Source organism: Ammospiza caudacuta, chromosome 20 (assembly GCF_027887145.1).
Source record: "Ammospiza caudacuta isolate bAmmCau1 chromosome 20, bAmmCau1.pri, whole genome shotgun sequence".
NCBI lineage: Eukaryota > Metazoa > Chordata > Aves > Passeriformes > Passerellidae > Ammospiza > Ammospiza caudacuta.
The window spans coordinates 5792477-5805373 of record NC_080612.1 but is presented as its reverse complement, the minus strand read 5'-3'; the positions used below and the strand labels follow the sequence as shown (position 1 = coordinate 5805373).

General features: G+C 45.3%; 1 protein-coding gene across 1 annotated transcript in view; it reads right to left on the bottom strand.

Annotated features, from left to right (window-relative positions):
- Positions 1–12897, bottom strand: part of COL26A1 (collagen type XXVI alpha 1 chain) — a 166209-nt gene that overhangs the window by 144219 nt on the left and 9093 nt on the right. The gene's annotated exons all lie outside the window — the stretch shown is intronic.

Below are 12897 nucleotides of genomic sequence, written 5' to 3'. Positions count from 1 at the left end.
TTCTTCTGCCAGCCATAGCCAGGCTGACTTGCTGTCTTCACTTCTCACCCCACCCTCTCCTTCCAAGAGCTGCAGAAAGATTCCCAGCTCCTGCCAACCTGAACCACAGATCCAGCAATGCTTCTTGCTTGGTTGTCAGAGGCCAGAGTTTTACAGTGCATAATTTAGTTCTGTGACTTATCAGAAACAATAGGACTTGGGGAAAAAAAGACATGTTCCAAATCTCCTGATAGTCAGCTTCCATTGTACTGGTCTTAATTCCACCCTGTTTGTTATGGTATCATTCCCCAGCCTCCTACCATTCTGAACAACAGCAGAGTAGGAAAATTCTGCTTTTTGGTGTGGTGGAGTTCTCTGTCAGCAGGGTTTGAATGAGCTGGGTGCTGAACAAGTCCTGTTGTTGTCCTGCTGAGGTTACTGCCTAAAAATGGGCAAGGGAAAATGCAGGCAGGGAGGGATGAGTGTCTCACACTGTCTCAAGAGAGAGACAGACCCCTCACTGCAAGGTGTATGAGACATAAGGAACTGCAGTGTGAGCACAGGGAATTCAGACCTAAAAATCCTTCAGGGACCTTCTCTGAAAAAAAAGTTTTAGGTTCCAAGAATATGCTTGAGGGGACACAAAAATTTTCCCCCTTGCAAGTATTGCTCATTTTGCCAAATACTGGTTCACTTTTTTGTGAATATTTTGGTGTGGAATGTTTTGTGATGCTTTTGTACATCAGTGTAGTTAACAGGTTTGAGAGTCATTTTCCTATTGACTGGGGATCAGAACTGGAGTCACTGTGGGACATGGAGACACCAACTTGTGCTCCAAAACACACCCAGTGCTTGTGTAAGCATTCCCTGCTGAACCAGAGCCAGACTCCTGGCTCCTCATCTATCTTAAAGCAAGAGCCCTCAATAGAGCACCACAGTGACTCCCCAACCCTGCACACCAAAAATCAATGTGACAATGCACCTGCACATCCCCTTCTCCTTCCCTGAACCACCTCCTGTCTGTCAGTTTCCCCAGAACACACCATCTACAGCATTTGTTGCTATTTTTTTCCCCTTTTTGCATTCCCCTCCCATCTCCACAGGATCCCTGCTCTCTGGATAGCTCCCATCTCCATGAATAGGAGGCACAGATGCCAGCACCACATGGGGCCAGCAGGCTGCTCGCTGACCCTTGGGCTACAGCCAGCCAGGAGGGCTGGGACACCCAGGGAGGGGTGGCTCTGTGCCACTGCCACCAGCTCAGAGCAGGGACAGGGCTCAGCTTGCAGCTCTCCCTGAGACACAGCTCCTGCTCACCAGAAACCCCCCTGGATTCCTCAGCAGGGAGTGGGCACTGTGGGCACACCTGAGGTGACCCCAGGTGAGCAGGGGGGTCTTTCAGAGCCACTTATCTCAGATTTGTCAGGGATCTGTGGTGTATGAACAGGGATCAGGACTGTGGGCACACCTGAGGGGACCCCAGGTGAGCAGGGAGATCAAATGTGAGCACTCATCTCTCCAACTTCTCTCTTTACCAACAGAAGAGAGGGTTTGGTTACGAAGGTACTCACAAAGGTACATCACACTCTTGGCTTCCCATAAATAGCATAATTTTCCTACAAATACAACTTTTAGGGGTTTTTACTGTGGCATGCAGGCAGGTGAGACAAAACCAGGAACACAGATGGGCAAGGATGCATTAGGACATCCAGCTTGGCACTCAGTGCAGATAAAATAGCACAGTGATTACAACAGAAAGACAGACAAAACCAGCCCAAGACTTCCCTTTGCAAGCCAAAAGTCAGCAAGAACAGCCTCCAGAATGCAAGCAGGCTTCAGACAATGTGATGAAAGGCCCCATCATGGCTTACAGAGATTATAAATGACCCTTTATATTATACACAGATGCAAGGAAGGAAGGTTTAGGACTTTTACTGGCATGCATCCAGGATGGCAGAGAATATGTTGCTGCTTATTCAGAAAGAACATTCCAACCAAGCAAACAAAATGATCCAAACAGCAGCTCTTTTAGGATCTTATGTATGCTCATCACCAGCATATTTAGTGTGATGTTCTGCAGCATCCCAAGGAAACTGGTCCTTGCTCAGAGAGAGGAGTTTCACTTGGTCCATTTCCTCCAGCTGTTTCCAAACACCCCCTCCTCTCACACCCTATTTAATTCTTGGAAGACTTTCACAGACAACAGAGGATCTGCACATCATGGCCTGCAAGCTGCTGATTTAGACAGTTTCCTTCTGGGGCTACAGACCCAGATCTCGTGTCTTGATCCCAGCTGACAATGTGTTTTTCCAGAGGGAATGGGGGTGTTGATGCCAGCAGCTATCTAATCACCATTCACTGTGGAGGTTCAGGATGTTGCTGTGGACCCTTCAGGCTAAATGGAACAACAAAATCAATAGTTTGCTTCCATTTGGAGATAGTCTGCAAACTCCTGCTTGGAGCTTGAACAGACCCCTCCCTCAGCAGATGCTGAGGGGTGCCTGCTCTCTGCTGACTCAGCAAAAGCAAGGATGGCTTTGGGCACCTGGACACTGGAGGACACAAGAAATCCTCCCCTTCCAGAGCACATGGGGAACAGCCTGAGAGCATCTCACAGGGCATCCAGGCTTACTCAGAAAGCTGGAGGTGCAGTTTGCTTCCATAGGCAGACACCAGACAAAGCCATACCTGCACCCCAATGACTTTCTGAACCTCCCACACCCCTCAACAGAAGTTTATTGGGAATCACAGTTCACCCCTGGATATTCTGAATGTTTTTACAGCCTGGCATCCAACAGTGAAAGAGAAAAGGGACTGCAGAAGGTGGAAAAGTATGAGGTAACTTATAACCAAGCTAAAATACAGAATGTCCAGAAGAGCCACACACTCACATATCAAAGCTTAATTCCTGGATGGCATAGTTAGATCAATCATTTCATGGATGGGAAGACACTGACAGGAAACTTCATCTTCCCTCCCTTCTCACCACTGGGATTTGCACAGTGTTCCTGAAGCCCACAGGGTGCATAAGGGAGGTCTCCATCCATCCATCCATCCATCCATCCATCCATCCATCCATCCATCCAAGCACTCACACCACAACACACAGATCCATCCCCAAAAGCAGTGTTTGCTTCTTTCCTAGTCCAACCTGCTCACTTTTTCCAAGCTTCTCTTTGTCCTGGGGTGTCCCTGGAGGACATTCCAGGTGTTCACAAGAGAAAAGCCCCCTGGCTGTTATCTGGCTGCATTTCACTGGAGAAGAGATGACAAAGTGAGCAGTGTCAGAGCCACTGGGCTGAACTGAGCAGGACCCAGCAAGGGCTGGTGAATCAGGACTGTGCAGCTCAGGAATGGAAGTGGCTGCATTCCTGCCTAATCACCTCTTTCAGAGAGGTGACAGTTCAGCACCACACACAGACCCAGGGCTGCCTGCCCTGCTAGGGACAGACCTACAGCAGGCACCACCTCCCCCACAGGAGCTGATGCTCTCACTGGGCTGAAGGACACAGCTCCAGCTCCTGAAATCCGTGGTCTCCCAGCACACCGTGCTCCCACCAGCTCAGAACTGCTTCCAGCAGAAACAATCCCCCCAGCTGGGCTCTGCACAAAGCCTGTTGTAGAGCTCACTGAAATGCAGATTTGGTATGGGTTTGGTAAAGAGTTAATTGGACAAGCCAGAAGGAAGAGAATTCTTTCTGAGAGTGGGAGAACATTTAATATACAGGATGGTTTCATCAGCACCTGTTCCATGTGTTTGGGCACAAACTGACCCTCCCCACTCAATAAATATCACAGAAGTCTCTCAGAAACGTTGGCATTTCTGATGCTTGTGATTTGCCCTAAAGCTTTGTCCTGTGTAAACAACTGCACTGAATTATCTTTTTGTTTCCATAAGGATAACACACTGTGTGTTATACTTAGCAGAGATCAACATTTAGGGCACAGAAAACAGTAGGAGTGTTTTGATAGCTAGGTAGATTTCCCCAAGTTTCCTCATAACATTTTTCACTGGAGCTATCAATTTCCCTGCAATCCTAGCAAGGAATTTCAATAAAATCAGAAGGTCACTGACTTTCACTGGGAAAAAGTTGCTGTTCTGACTCAATGAAAGCAAACTGTGCCCTTTTCTCTGTGTAAATAGTAGAGCATCCCATTTGCTCTGCCAGAACAGCAATCCATACACTGTGTGCTGCAGCCCAGCTTTAGGAGGGGTTAGCTATTTATATATTCCCTTGAGGCCAGGAGCAGAAGTTGCCCTCTACATTCCAAGAAATCCAAATTCAAAGGCTGCCAGGCTGTCTGGGTTATCTCTTCCTGAACCATCCACTTCTATAAAATTATATTATTCCTTTCTTATTCACAAATACACACCTCCCTGAATGTGCCTTGACTCTCATCAGGATCAAGTTTAGCAGCTAATTCAGTTGGCTGGGACCAGGTCACTCTTTACTGCTGTGACCTGGCTAAAGAGGAAACTATCCCATCACATGTTACTGGAAAGCTCAGACAAAAGCCAAGTTAGGCTTAAGTTTCCCCTGTTCTTGGCTGTATTCATGCTCTCCCCAGGTAACCAGGTTTTAGGATCAAGGCTGTCATCCAGCTCATTGTCCAGCTACAAAATTCAATTGTAATCAGCAGTCTCCACACTATTGGAACATTCAGTGGTGATGGATTGATTCAGGATTGCCTGTAGATAGATGGACCTTTGCTAAGAAACCCATGAAAAGACCACCTGGCAGGGGTGAGGGGCTGGCTTATCAAGGCAGGGTTCAGTTCAAAGCAGATTCTGCTCCTCCATTACAAAGTTTTAAGAGGCCTGCAAGTCAGAAGCCACGACAAGCCACAGTAATCTTGCTGTCAATATTGATGTTTTACGCATGCCTTACTCCCACTGAGCACTTCAGAGTCACTAATAGAGGTTACCCTGACTCCCGCAAAAAAAAGGGGGAGAAATCTCTGTAACAGCCCATTCATTTTGGGAAAGGAATAAAACTGGAAGGCTGCTGGTGTTTCTGAAGCCAGACAGCAGCAGCCATTTGAAGCAGCAGAGAGCCAGAGGCACGAACAAGAATAAGACAAGTTCCAGGTCTCCCACTCTGCTCTGTTGGTCAGACAAAGGTTGGAAGGAACTCCAATCTCTCTGCACACACCACCACTCCACCCCCACAATAAGAGTCTGAACAAAGTGGCCATAAAAATAAGTTCTGGCTAGCAGAGTAAGATGGGACAATTTATCTAGGAACCTCCCAATAGCATAACCCTTCCCCGGGGGGGCAATATGTTCTGTGCTTTGTGCACTTCAAATACTCACTTGCCAATAACAGCCTAAAGTTTTCCCACACAAAGTGCATTATCAGAGCCTGCTGGAGGGAGTTTAGTCCTAGAGGAACCTTTACCTGAGGAGGAAAACACGGTTCAGTCTGCACAAGAGCTTCAGTCTCAGTCTTCAGCAAGTTCTGCAGCCAAGCACATTTAACTGTGCTTTCCTTGCTTTGTTTTATGCAGGGGTGACCCTCCAAAAAGCACTGCCTTGAGGGCTGAGCTTGCTTCAATCCATAGGAAAGGGCACAAGATTTTACCTTATCCTCCTGCAGCCTCTGAAGTTACAGGGGCTAAGGGAAAACCTCTCCCTATTGGGATTATTAAACACCTAGAAGCAGCATAGCTAAATACCAAGGAACATGTGTGCAACTCTTCTTCAGAGACAAGGAGAGATCCAGCTCCCAGAGCCACATTGAGCTCCTTCAGCCATGAGAACATTAATTTTCTCTTCTAACCTTCAAACTCATTCACTAGGCACCTGCCAGCTGCTGCAGATAAGAACACTCACCTGTTCCACACCCTTGGTCCACTTGTAGAGCATCAGCACTGATATTAATGAAGGATAGAACAGAGAGAGATAAAGATTTAAGTGTTTCTGATGTGATCAATGTGTTTCTGATATGTGATCAATGTGTTTCTAATGTGATCAATGTGTTTCTGATACTCCCTACTCAGGCAGGGAGTATCAGAAACACATTGATCACATTCAAAAATCCTTGTGAGGCTACATACCTGTTTGTGTGTGTGTGTAAGGGCAGAGGGCACAAGGAACATTCATCAAGCATCAAGTCCCTCTGATTCACATCCAGTATCCATCTCTCAGTTTGCCAGTGACATGTTCCAACTGAATCAAACCATAAATATGGCTGACCTGAACCATAATTACCTTCAGCAGTGAAATGAAAGAAGTTAGTCCATGACTGAGCGCTCAGAAATAAAAGGGGGCTTCACTCCTTTGAAGTTCTTTGCTTTTACAGACATTCTTTTACACACTGCAGTGTTTTGCTGCTCCCTCCCATGAGCTTATCACAATCAATGAGAAGACAGTAGTTTCCAGTGTTCACAGAGGGAGGAAAGAGGAAATGTACAAAAATATCCATGGAATCTGTCTTTGTTAAATTAGACTGACTTGATGGAATTTGGCATTTGATATCCATGCAGCATGGAAATCATGCACAATTACAACCAAGTATGTCATTTTTGCAACATTAAAAGCTGCTTGAATTAGAGCCTTTCAAAAGAAGAACCTGAGTCTAAACATTTGTGCACAGCTGGATAACATGGCTGTAGCTAGGTCTAACACCTCCATACTGAGAATACATCCACAGAACTGGTTTGTTCATTCCTAAAAAGCCTGACCTTGAAAAGAGGGGTGGGATCACAGGAAAAAAATCCTTAAGACCTGGATTGAAAGTAGAGATTTGGCAGTAGAGATTTGGCACACAACTGTTTGTCTGAAACAGATCCCTGTGGTCAAAGTCTACATTTGGTACTGGTCTGTGTCCTCTGAGGGGCTGATCTAGAACTGGTTAGGCTGAGGACAGTGACCCTGATCCTCATTAATAGCACCAGACTAACTTTGATAAAAGACAGTACACCTGAGTTTAGAAAAATTCATTTAGAATTAAACTCTAAATTTGATTTAGCAAGAGGTAGAGTGTGAATTTTAAGTAGAAGAACAGGGCACTGACACACGCTTGTCCTCAAAACCTTTGCAGAAAGAAAAGCAGTTTAAGGAGTCGCTGATCGTGTCAGAGCATCCTGTGCTTTACTACTGCTCCTGTTGTGGCTACAGCTGCTCCTCCACCATCCACAAAGGCAGTGCCCATGGCTGTCTTTAATTCCCCTTGTAACAAAACACTTTGCACAATTCAGTCCTCCAAAAGGGACAAATCAGGCTCCTGCTGGTTCCAGCATCCCCTTAAATCCCACCCTTTGCTCTACAAAGCCTCTATCTGCACCACCAGCCAATCTGCAGGGATTGGACAGGGCCTACTCCCAAATTTGTTTTGTTTTTTTGCTTATAGAGCTCTGCACAGACAACAGAGCATCTTTGTGCCTCCCATTCAGCCCTCTGGTGCCAAACTCCCAGCACTTACGAGCAGCAATGAATGCCACATGCATGACAGGAACACAGGCACTTGGCCCAAATGAAGCAGTGTTTTTCATTAACATTATACTGGCACCAAAAACCACAAACTACAGCAAGAACAAAAGGCAGTGTCAAAAGGACAGTGTTGAGTGTATAAAAAAAAAAAATAAGATGGCATGATGAAGCTTCCTACTATAGCATGATGTTAATGTGCTCGTGTAACATGCATGTTTTGGGTTTTTCCTGGAGCTGAACAGTTGAGATATTGCTGCTACTGGAGAAGGTACAACCTTTTGACAGTTAGAAACAAACAAAAAATTGTATTGAAAAAGATCAGCACATTGCTTTCTCTTTAGGGCAATACTGATGTGTTTTCCTTATGTTTTCAACTGTCAGAGCAGTGAGCCTCAAAAGGTATCAAAAATCAGATTAAAGTTTTAGCTTCAGATTCACAGGTCTTAAGGTGCAACTGGAAATACCTGCACAAACAGCTGTGGAAGGTAAACTGAACCCACAACTCTTCTAGCAACACTTCTTCCACCTGCCCATTTCTCTTTTCCTGTGGCACATTACAATTTTTTCAGTCTAGGTCTTGAATTTGGTCAGCAACTTGTAAAGGAATTTGTGGGCTCTGGTGTACAAGGGACTACAAGCAGACATTTCTAAGTAGTACCTACCATGTGGTTGCCATCCCTGTTGGAAACAGGATTTCATGGGCCAAAGGCACCTCTTCCAGAGTGAAGCTGCAGCAGCTGTGCAAGCTCACTCCTGGTTCAGGTGGCTGCCAAAGAGCCAGACCTGACACCAACCCCACTGAAACCACCAAGGGAAATTATGGTTTCAGCCTTTTCTCAAGTGCAAGAAAGCCCCACAGTTTTCCAATGTTTCCTGTGCTGGAGGAGGTGATTAGAAACAATAGACCAGTCTAGACAAATCCATCTTCTTTTGCTTGGAGAAGAACAATTTCTCTTCTTCCTTTTGGATGTCTCACATTAGCCACTTGTGTTCAGTGAGGCAGCTGAAGCTCAGGTACCTGGAGGCAGCATCTGCACCAGGCCTGAGGCAAGACTCCAAGAAGATTCTTTTGGGGACAGCTGTACCCCACAAACACATCAGCACCTCAAGAACAAAGCACTTTTCTCCAGTAACTGCTCTACCAATGTGCCAGGTCATCTGTGCTGTGTGCAGTAGATAAATCAGGCTGTTACCCCCAGCCCAGCTCAAAGATTGCCAGGATGAGCCACATAAGACCCAGTTCAGTGAAAACAAAGCCTTGGAAAACCTTTCTGCCTGGGTATTCAAAGTGTTAATCAGCCTGAAAAACAAAACCCAAAGACTGTGTGTTAATTTGCTATTTAAATTGAAAACTTTTTTATTCCATGTCTGCCATGTCTGGCACAAGGCTGTCCTGGGCGTTACTACAATAAAAAATAATTTGGAAAATAATCCTATTGTTCCAGTCACACCCATGGGAGTTTCATGTGTAGGGAAGTAGGAACATCAGAACTGAGATCTGTCCTGTCATCAGAGAGCTGAGTTTGCCCTTTACAAGAGCCAGTTTTGATCCAAGGGCATATTGAGAGCAGGATCAGGAGCTGAGTTAAGGCAGGAGGAGGTACCAGTAGCTCTAAGGTTAATAAATTCCAACTTGCACAGGCTAAAACTCTTAAAAACCACTATGAGCATAGCAATAGCCTTTACAAACACTTGTTGACATCCATGGGTGTTAGTCTATCACACCTTTCTCTTCCTTGCCTCCCTCTGAAGCCAGTCCTTCCCAGAGCCCATGTAAATGAAGTGAATTGCTCTAAAGCACCTCCTGGTTGCCAGTGACCAGCCCTTCCAAAGACCCTCCTCTGCACTAAGGCCTCATTGAAACCTCCCTGCAACTCCAGCATGGCTGGGATGAGGCAGTTCCAGGCACAACAATCTGCTGTACCAGCAGCCTCCTTTTCACCTTCCTCCAGACTCCCACTCTTACACTGTCCTGACTGCACCCATCCAAAGCCATAAAAATCACCCACAGGGTTTGCTGTAGCTCAGCTCTTTGCACACACAAGTCCCAAACCTGCTGGTGAGCACCCAGTGCTGCCTCACCAAGCTCTAAACTCACTCTTCAGCAGATGGTGTGTTTTAATCACACAGAACCCACTGCACTTTATGTCTACAGACAGACTGTAAAGAGACAGCAAGAAACCAAGTGCTCTACCTAACTATTTTCAATGTAAAAGGTTTTTCTGCTTTTAAACAGCTTCCTAAGCTTTCACTGGTTCTGGAAGCAGTCACCATACCTCATTTCTAGCCAAGAACAATTATTTATATTCTCCTTTTAAACCCTGCTGCAACCCAGTTTGTTCATTAGAAATAAAAAGGGCTTAAAAAAAAGAAAGCTTTTCTCTTGTGAACGGAAACACTAACACCTTTCTCTATTATTAAAAAATTCTTGAGCAATCTACGAAACTGCTTTAGTGCCTCAGTGCTTTGGAAGCCTCTGTTTGGAAGGGAGGAGATCTACATTTCAGTATCCAGGTGGAAAATGGGTTTGATTTGGCCAAGTAATAACAGCTGAAGAAAAAAAAAAACCTCCATAGGCTGTGCATGCACAGTAGATTCCTTAGGAATGATAACACTGCCTTGAAACATTCCCAAGGAGACACGTGGGAAACAGGATGGGGAGAAAGCAGCACTGAGCAAGAGAGGGGACAGCAGGAGGTCTGAGGGAGATACAGGCATTTGGTCAGAAAAATTTCTGCCCTGTTCTGTGCAGAATTGTACAGCAAACTCCTCTAGATGGGGATTGGCAGGGTTTATTTGGTGGTGGTTTAAGTTAGAGGTTGCCTGCCGATGCAAAAGGACAGGACAACCTGACTGCTCCACCATGGCAAAGTGCAAAAATCCACAACTTAAAGTGTTTTAACCACAAATTGGTGAAAATTCAACCTGATGCCCACAAGTGAACCAAACTTCTAATGCAAAGGTTTCACAGGCATCCCTCATCCTTCTGCTGGGAATGGGAATGCCTGGAGTTACTGGTGAGAGGGTCTATGTGTGCAAAGGAGTGGCTGACACTAAATACATTAAACACACAATACTGACAAAATCTTGGGGCAAATTCAAGGCAAAACCATTAAAGAGAGATTAACTTTTTTTTCCCTCTTCTCCTATTTACACACATTCCTGCCATCAGAGAATGAAGAGTGACACAAATAGCATGCAAGATAAAAGTTTGATTGAAAACAAGAAATTATGACCTGAATTTTACCAAGGGGTGACATACCTTTTACATAGTTTGGGAACATCTTACTGTTGTTTTACTGGCTGAGGGCAAACCAGCAAACCTGTGAGTGATACACAGCAATAATCTGTGTTTATTATTGCCCTAAGTATGTACACAAACATCCTTCACACACAACAGCTCAAACTTGTTTGTGGTTTTTCCTCCCTCATACAAACATACATAAGAGTTTTCCTCTACACCTTTCACCACAGTTTGGTGAAATCTTTCCATGCATTGTCTCAGCAGAGGATGGTGCCAGACTGAGCCACCCTGGAAGCAAAGCCAGCAGCTGCCATTGCCACAGCATTCACTTGAACCATTTCTAAGGAGGTGTAGAGGGATATATGAACACTGCAGTGCTGAACATCACATGAAATGGCTGTGACAGACTCACATCACAGCAGAAAAAAAGTGGTTTGAGTTTCACTAGAAACCACTCTCATTCACAAATCAAAAAGTTTGGTAGAACCTCAGAGCAGAGAGTGACAGAACAACTCTTGAACTGGTTCCCCTGGCTGGAATTATGTCCATGGGAACAGCCTGCTCACCTATCCAGCTGTTACTGGCAACACTTGAGCCACAAGCCCATGGGAAGTGTGTGATTCCAGTCAAATGCTTGTGTGGGGTTTGGTGTTGGTCATCATGGTAGTGTTTTTTGGCTGGTTGGTTAAAAAATCCAACCAAACAACAACAAAAAAAGCCCCTAAACCACCCCCACACATGGAGTGTGCCCTGCAAAGCCAACCTTGCTTCACAAGGATGCTGAGACCCAATCCATCACCCAGACACAGGCAGCACAAGATGACTGCCAGGCTCAGCCAGGACACAGCTGAAATGTCCAAAACAAATCAGCCCAGTTTCTAACTGCATTCAATACAAGAGACAAGCTGGGATGATTTCTATAATTTCCACATTCACATTTTTCTCGTCTCTCTTCCCAGCCACTGTACAGCTATACAGCTTCACTCTAACCTTCCTAAAAGTTATGCAGCAGCTTCTCCAAATGGTACCTGGGAGCTGAAAGTTTACCTTCAGCAAAATTCCACAGACATTTGCAGAAGCTACTTTGAAAACCTTCTAGTTCAGATGCCAAGAACCACTTGGCAAGGCCTGACAGACGTAATTAGAGAGCTTGATTGTTTCAAAGGACATTACCCAAGAAAATTAGTATTTTGCTGTGATTCTTGCAATAAATTTACAATGGGTTTGGTTGCAGAGGTCTTGCAAGGGTTTTAGCAGACTTTTAATTACAGTATCAGGCCTCAAGTATTTTTCTAGTGCTTGGCAATATGAGATCCTATTATTTCTGCTTGCAATGCACACTCATTCAAAGCTTATCCACAGGCTGACAGCCTAAGAATTCCTAGCACTCTGTAATCCAAAATTTTTGTATCATTTGTGATATACATTAGTGACTTCCAGTAACAGCTGCCCCAGAGACAGCATTTTACTGTGTGATAGTTTAAACCCTTTGGCTCAGTACTGTATCCTGAAATACACTGCAGGGAGGCTGTAGCTTTTGCTGCAGGTTATGCTGATTTACAGCAGCATTAAGCCAAGCACTCTAACATCCTACAAAGCCAATTTGCCTTTTTGATCTCTGCTGTATTTCAGATGGGAGCAGGGGAAGTTTGCAGCATCACAGCCCAGAGCTGCCTTTGCTCCAAGGCTGGTGCTATGGGTCACACCCATTGCCACAGGTATTTGTGCCCTGAGCTCAAAGCTGCTTCTAAAGGTTTGTCCCACAGCCAGGCTCCCAAAAACCACCCTGGGGACAGGAGAGCCCCTCAGCCTGTGCCATCACCCAGCCCTCTGCTACTGGTGAGTCCAGCCTGCCCTGCTCAGCACCTCCCTCTGCCACCCCTCAGCATCCCCTTCAAACTAATCCCTCTCTGCAGAGCTCAGGCAAAGGCTTACTCCCAAAGACCAATTTCAGTCATTCAGACTCAGAGAGGCGCAGTATGCAAGGAGCACAATGATCTCTGTTCTGTAAGAGTGGAAGTTTATACAAGAGCCAAGTATTATCATTCATAGATTTATTATAAACTTCAGCATAAATTCATGTACAGTACTTTGGATTTTGTAGCTTTCCCTCTAAGATATAACCACACCCTTGTGAAATACTCCCCAGAGCCCTCCTTTACATGAAGGGAAATATTACTATTCCCATTTTATTTAGGGGAAAGAAAAGAGAGAGAGAACTTGCAAGTCTCAGTTCCCAGAC